Raw genomic sequence first — 7,500 nt, 5'->3', positions numbered from 1 at the left:
TACCAATTACGCCAAGAAAGGTTATTAATATGACATGAAAAGCAACCCTCCGAGAGGAGATCTTCAACACTGCAACCCTTCCTCCGCGATTAAGTGATCTAATAATAACATGATGCAAAGTAATCACAACATAAGAGCCAGTATATTCTGCAACGGGTTCCAACTGAAAGGCCACAACAGCTCAGAGAAAAGGCTTCATAATGGAATCAATCGAGTATTTACAGGTATATCACAGGGATAATCCTTGCAAAGCTCCCATCAGTGAACAAAAGCCTTATGATGAATTAATGGCATTTCGTTCTGCAGGGCGGCGTCGCTGGAAGCGATCTATTTAAATACTGAATTGTATTCTGGCGCTAATGAGAGATCACTTGTTTGAGATGGAGATCAGAATAATGAGCTTTTATTGTAAAACAATAGAATGTTCATAATCTAGAATTCAATATATATATATATATATATATATATATATATATATATATATATATATATATATATATATACATACATCTTAACAGAATCACGAAAATATGGAACGTGATGAATATATATAAATAAGATAAAATCCACTTATTGCTTGAATATATATATACATATAACTGAGTGCTGAACTTGATGCCTTTCGACTGTCTGCTAAGTAAGGCCTTCGACGACAGACAGTCGAAAGGCCTTGCAGCACTCCAGTGTTTCACTTTCTTCTCGTGATTTAACTATATATATATATATATATATATATATATATATATATATATATATATATATATATATATATATATATATATATATATATATATATATATATGTATATCATATGAGAAGGAAGGCCATCACACCAACGCCCACCTTGTATATAGTGCCATCAAAAACAAGTGGGCAGACTGGTTTTAGTTGGGCAGCTTTACCTAACATTTGCTAGGTCCTTGGTTCAACCGTGGAAACTGCCCAGTAGTCCAGTCAGCTATAAGTAAGTACAACCATTTGCTAGGGGTAAGAAATAAAAAGTAGACAAAGGACAGTGCATGTAGATGTAAAGTAAAGAGATAAGATGCGTCGTGAATTGAGTGTGGAATGGCTGAAGTTCACAGACGATTCACTAGTGGCAAGGGACAGTGAAGAAGAATTACAGAGATTAGCTAGAGTGTGAAAGTTTGCACGAGGAGAAAGTCAAGAGTAAACTTGAGCAAAATTGAATTAAATGTGAGTTGGAAATGGAGCAGTGAGTGTTACAGTAGTATGGACTGTGAGAAATGGAAGTAGCAGATTCATATAAAAGTTTTGAAGCAGATATAGCATCAGATTGTAGGATGAGAGACGAGGTGGACCAAGAAAGGTGGCAGTATATGTGTAAAAATTTGGGAGAACCTAGGATTGTTCCTTATGGAGCCAAATCTTTAACGTGCTTTTTTCCCAAAATGACATCCAAGCCAGCTTTTGAAGGAGTTTTGAAGCTTAATGTGAATGAAAGAAAAATTGTTGAAGCGTAGCGATGTTAGAGAGAGACTGCTCCCAGCAGCGAATTTGTTGCGCGGGTACATGTGTTCATAAGGGAAATTAATGTTTTTTGAAGAGAACTGTTGAGATTCATAGGAGTGGTAAATGGGTTAGTGAAAGGCTGGATAGGAAAGTTTTGGGGGATGGTTTGGTCATCTGGAGAGAATGAAAGATTATAAGCTGTTGAGATATACAATTCAAAAGCTCTGTGAAGAAGGAGGAGAGGAAGACTTAGATAGAATGCCAGAAAGATTATTAATGAAAAGGAGGATTCACTATGTGGCACAGGGAAGCAAAGGCGAATTTCAGATTCAGAGTTGAGTGTAGGCTGGATAGAAGGGTTTGATATCTGGAGAGAATGGGTTGACACACTACTGATGAGTCTTCTGTGAAGAAGGGAGGAGAGGAAGACCTAGATAGAATGCCTCAGAGGGGTTCATCTACGATACAATAGTTCAAGTGTGAATATGACAGTGACCATTACCTTATCTATTCTTGGGGACTACCCCTTGTCAGGAAAACAACTGAATTTTAATATATATATATTATATATATATGCCTTGTCAGGAAAACAATGATATTTATATATATATATATATATATATATATATATATATATATATATATATATATATATATATATATATATAATGTGTGTGAATGTGTATTTATTCGCACACACTATACACTATACACACACACACACATATATATATATCACCAACTCTCGATGATCATAAAAGCTTTAGCACGCGTCTGAAATTCAATTAATATTTTTTCGAATGACGGATGTTGATTTTAGCGAATTGGAATTTTATCGGAACAACTTTTTCGTTGGTGATATTTTTTCGGAATTCAGCATTTTGATGCATCGAAAATGCCCATCGAATAACGTTGAATTTATCGCGCATTAAAGTTTATTCAGCGATCATCTCGCCTTTTTAATTTCTTTTCTGTTTTGTGGAAGGTTGCGTAACAAAACAGTAGTAGTAATAAGTGCGGAGAAAATAATAATTAACAAATGATTTCCTTGTTCTTTCTTATGTTACAAGTAAACAATTGTGATTTTCAGTTTTCTCTGCATTCAGGTAAATTCACGTAAATATAAACGTAAATGTAAATGTAAATGTAAATAATAATAATAATAATAATAATAATAATAATAATAATAATAATAATAATAATAATAATAATAATAATAATAATATCATGAGTCTTTAAATGGAGAATCAAATGCACGGTTATGTATGGGTATAAATATATTTAAAAATAAATCTATGTAAGGAACTTTCGGGAATCTTTTCGAACAGATTCCAGAAAGCTCTCTGTATAGATTTATGATTAAATATATTTGTACCCATACATAACTTGCATTTGATTCTCCAATAATAATAATAATAATAATAATAATAATAATAATAATAATAATAATAATAATAGTAATAATAATAATATCAAAAGGGATGTCCTTGTCAAGGATTAATTACAAGTGGACCATTGTACTTCCCAGTTTCCGGTTAAGCATTCGTATAAATGTGAATTATTTTCATGATAACAATGACATATACACTTCTGAATACAACATGGAATGCTAATAACATGCGAGTGCATTTGGATAATATTTTTAATACTTTAGCAATAAAATCGACACGATAATATATACTGAAAGAGTCCAAAATCATAAGCGAAATGATTCTTAATAAAACCTATACGATAATTATTCACGAAAGAACACTTAAAAGTAATAAAAAATGAAAATACGGATATAAAGAGAAAACTGGCACGTTTCCTTAGCTACGAGATCATTCCATTGCTCGATATTTTTATGTGATATACATACATACACACTGTGTGTGTATATATATGTATATATATATACTATATATAATATATATATTATATATATACGTATATATATATATATATATATATATATATATATATATATATATATATATATATACAATGTGTATATATATATATAAATATCCATATATATGGGATATATATATATATGAAATATATATTATCAATGCGTGTATTTTTATTTATTATTACTTTTGAAAGTGTTCGTTCGTGAATGATTATCGTATAGGTTTTATTAAGAGTCATTTCTCTTATGATTTTGGGCTCTTTTAGTAAATATTATCGTGTCGTGTTTATTGCTAAAGTATTAACAATATTATCCGAGTGATTATGCTATTAGCATTTTGTTGTATTCAACACACACACACACACACACACACATACACACATACATATATATATATATATATATATATATATATATATATATATATATATATATATATATATATATATACAATGCGTGTAATGTATTACGCGTAATGACTGAAATTTCAGTCATCACGCGTAATGCATCTTAGGGACATTGATGTGCAGGAGTTTTCTCTAAACACGGCGAAACAGTGATTTACCTACACTGTTTCGCCGGGTTTAGTACTAGTGAATGATTATCAAAATATTTTATTAAGAGTGTTTAGTACTAGCTTTGGGCTCTTTTAGTAAATATTCCGTGTCGTGTTTATTGCTAAAGATTGAAATTATCAGTCATTACGCGTAATGACTGATTACATTCCGTGTTGATGTACAACACACACACACACACACACATATATATATATATATATATATATATATATATATATATATATATATATATATATATATATATATGCGTATATATATATATAAATTCTGACTCACGTCGGGATCGAACCCAGGTCTCTCAGGTGGAAAGCAAGGGCGTTACCCACTGGGCCATACAAGTGATTGTGTGTTGATGATTTCTATCTTATTCACTCCAGAAGGGATACGGCGAATGAAATGTTGTCCATTGGGTCATTGCTGAGTCGGGGTTGGGTAAAAGTCCCTGGGGGTCAATTACTTGCCAGGTAATTTTAGTAGTTGCTTTCAGGTTCCAACAAATTTAGACTTGTATGGCCCAGTGGTAACGCCCTTGAAATTTCAGTCACCTGAGAGACCTGATTACGATGTTGACGTGAGTCAGAAATTTATTTCGTTCCACACGTGATTGTGTGTTGATGATTTTATATATATATATATATATATATATATATATATATATATATATATATATATATATATATATATATATATATATATGCAAAGATGCAATGCATTACTACCATAATACTATTCTCCCTTCCATTTTAACACATTTTTATCTATTTATTAATTTATTTTTTTCTTTTTTTAATAAGTGGGATCTCTTCTTTCTGTATTTCCCTTTACTTCCTCTTGCTTCTTCCTGATGAACACCATATTCTTTGGAAGCTTGAATTTCAATTCAATGGCCCCTTTGGTGGGCTTGTTCCATATGAATAGGTTTCATCTACTGAATAATAACAATAACTGAGATACATATAAATTTCTAGTTACGACTAAACTGAAATGAAAATAAGAAGAATAATAATAACCGAGGTAAATATAAATTTCCAATTACGACGAAACTGGAAGGAAAATAAGAAAAGTAAGACGAGCAGAGAGTTGTTGCACCAGATTCGCCTTTGATATTCGCTGTGTACACGTTTGTGGTATTCCTCGAGACACCTTTCCCTCCGACTTCATACTCTTGATTCCTCCCTTTCTCTTTTGAGGGATATTCGTCTTTTCATTTTTGTTCTGCATACGTCTTGACTGTCGTTATTTGGCATTCCCCGGAATTGCTGTTTTCTTCTTCTTTTTTTTCTTGGCATTTAGACTACCATTTCTCAGATATTTTTCCGAGGAGGAGAAATCTTTCGTAATGTTTCATCTAGTGAAACGGTTAAGCTATTATATGAAAGATTAAAACCATAAAATTCAGAGAGAGAGAGAGAGAGAGAGAGAGAGCGTAAAACGCACTCACACACAGAATACAACTTGATAACCAATTAAATGAAGAAATATCTAAAATCACAAGTGTCATGCTCACTGAAAAATAACTTAAAAGAGTAAATGAGAGAGAGAGAGAGAGAGAGAGAGAGAGAGAGAGAGAGAGAGAGAGAGAGAGAGAGAGAGAGAGAGAGAGCGTAAAACACACTCACACACAAACTATAAGGAACTTAATAACCAATTTACTGAAGAAATATCTAACATCACAACCGTCAGGATCACTGACAAGTAACTTAGAAGAGTAAATGAGAGAGAGAGAGAGAGAGAGAGAGAGAGAGTAAAACACACTCACACACAAACTATAAGAAACTTAATAACCGATTTACTGAAGAAATATCTAACATCACAACTGTCAGGATCAAGAGAGAGAGAGAGAGAGAGAGAGAGAGAGAGAGAGAGAGAGAGAGAGAGAGAGAGAGAGAGAGAGAGGAACACTAGTTCAGAGAAGCAACATTTAAAATTTTATACTAAGACAGTTTCATTCTATAAGTTATTAAAGAGCGCGCGTGTTCAGACTCAAAGAAGCATTACCTGATGTGTACTGCACGAGAGGAGTTCTTAACATAACACATTTTCCCTCGTGACACGAAAACACGAACACGAAGTGAAGCATTCCGCCTCCGGATAAAATATTTCTACTCTTCTAAGGAAGGGGATTTTCACTTAGATCATTTTAAATGTTAACATTTTTATATAAATACCTTACGAAACTTCGTCATGGTTAGATACTAGGTTTTTATAGAGCTGGAAATAGGGGAAAAATAATGTAACCATTTTCCTTTATTTGCATGATGTATATACAGGTTTTTGAATGGGGTGAAACATACTTAATTTTCTCTGACAGTCTGTCTGTCTGTGCCTCCCCCCGCCCCTTCCCTTCCTCTCTGTCTGTCTGACTGTCTTTCTGTCTTTGGCATTGCTTTCTCGAGAAAACATTAAACGCATCATCTTTCATTAAGAGCACTTTGCACGAAGACCATAAAAGCTTCTCGCCTCTAATTATGGCGGACTCTTCATTTGGAGAGAACTAAAACAGCCACAATACGAGGCTCTCTCTATGAGATATCGTACTGTGCGTTTCTTCTGGAACATACCATTAGAATACCGTTAAATAACGTTCATACTTCCCCTTCTATAGATCGAGACACAAGAGCTTTAACAGAGAGTTATGTAGCTGGAAGAGCCACGGCTTTTCCCGCTTCTCTCAGGTTTTTTCTTTCCCCAATGAGGAACAAAAGCGGTGGTTTCCGTCAAGCCGAGACGCGTATACAAAAGCGCATTGTTTAGCAGCGAAGACAGGAACCAGTTGGCTCAGAGCCACGTGCCCGAGAAGTCTTCAAGCAGAATGGAGCTCTTTTGCACTGGAGCGAGGGTTCGGTCCTCAGCTGAAGACTGGGTAATAAGGCTAATTCGTGGTAAAGCGCTTTTGGAAGCTATTTTATTATTCCAAAAATATCCGCATATTCCTCATGAAGTCAGGGGTTAAACTTGCAAATAGAATGACTATGAATAAATATGAATTTTTAAAGAAGTATATAAGTAAGAAAAGACTGTTGGATTCCAATAATTCACACCATAATCTCTCTCTCTCTCTCTCTCTCTCTCTCTCTCTCTCTCTCTCTCTCTCTCTTTCTGAAACTCTAAATATAGTAGAACTTGAAACAAGTATCCACCTTCATACCTATTGATGCTGTTGTATATACTATCAGGCCAGAAAAAAAACACTTATTGCTTGTTATTGGAATAAAAGTATGCTCATAACATCACAATTTTAGGGCGGATTTTCCAGTTGGAATTTTAAGGTAGAAATTTCTATCGAAATTGTAACTATATCACTGACATTCTCAGGTATAAAAAAGAGCAACGGAATGTATGTATTACCAAAAGTCCCGTACAAAAGTTACTCAGATTACCCGAAGTCTATCCGATCGATATTCTTTTTGATTAACCCTTAGAGAATGCTAGGGCATCTTCAGAATACAGTAGGTTCTAATCTTAAGGGCACCTGGGAACACTCAGCATGCCCCGTTGTCAGTTATGCTTTGCCTAATCATTGGGAATGAGTTCCCCCTAGTCCTCTGCTTATTATTT

The 7,500-nt window shown here is 33.8% G+C and overlaps 1 long non-coding RNA gene across 1 annotated transcript in view; it reads right to left on the bottom strand.

Annotated features, from left to right (window-relative positions):
- The window catches only part of LOC136832137 (uncharacterized), a 234,462-nt gene that overhangs the window by 138,140 nt on the left and 88,822 nt on the right, over nucleotides 1-7,500 (bottom strand). The gene's annotated exons all lie outside the window — the stretch shown is intronic.

The sequence above is a fragment of the Macrobrachium rosenbergii genome, chromosome 49, assembly GCF_040412425.1.
Source record: "Macrobrachium rosenbergii isolate ZJJX-2024 chromosome 49, ASM4041242v1, whole genome shotgun sequence".
NCBI classification, from domain to species: Eukaryota; Metazoa; Arthropoda; class Malacostraca; order Decapoda; family Palaemonidae; genus Macrobrachium; species Macrobrachium rosenbergii.
This window is presented reverse-complemented; position numbering and strand designations above follow the sequence as displayed.